The sequence below is a fragment of the Eimeria mitis genome, genomic scaffold (assembly GCF_000499745.2).
Source record: "Eimeria mitis Houghton genomic scaffold, Emh_scaff4399, whole genome shotgun sequence".
NCBI lineage: Eukaryota > Apicomplexa > Conoidasida > Eucoccidiorida > Eimeriidae > Eimeria > Eimeria mitis.
Window position 1 is genome coordinate 2,983 of NW_013572715.1, and position 201 is coordinate 3,183.

Genomic DNA, 201 nt, shown 5'->3' on the forward strand with positions numbered 1-201 from the left:
GCAACAGCAGCAGCAACAGCAGCACAAGAATCGTCAGCATATATATAAAACGCCGAACAATACCTTTTGTTAAATTTAGGGTTTAGGGTTTAGGGTTTAGGGTTTAGGGTTTGGGGGTAACCCAAACCCTAAGCTCTATATCAGAGCTGAGGGTTTAGGGTTTAGGCTGTGCGTCGAGGGTTTAGGGTTTAGGATTCAAGC

At 44.8% G+C, this 201-nt stretch overlaps 1 protein-coding gene across 1 annotated transcript in view; it reads left to right on the forward strand.

Annotated features, from left to right (window-relative positions):
• EMH_0074820 (uncharacterized protein) overlaps window positions 1–201 on the forward strand; it is a gene marked incomplete at both ends in the record, with an annotated part of 3,136 nt that overhangs the window by 442 nt on the left and 2,493 nt on the right. The gene's annotated exons all lie outside the window — the stretch shown is intronic.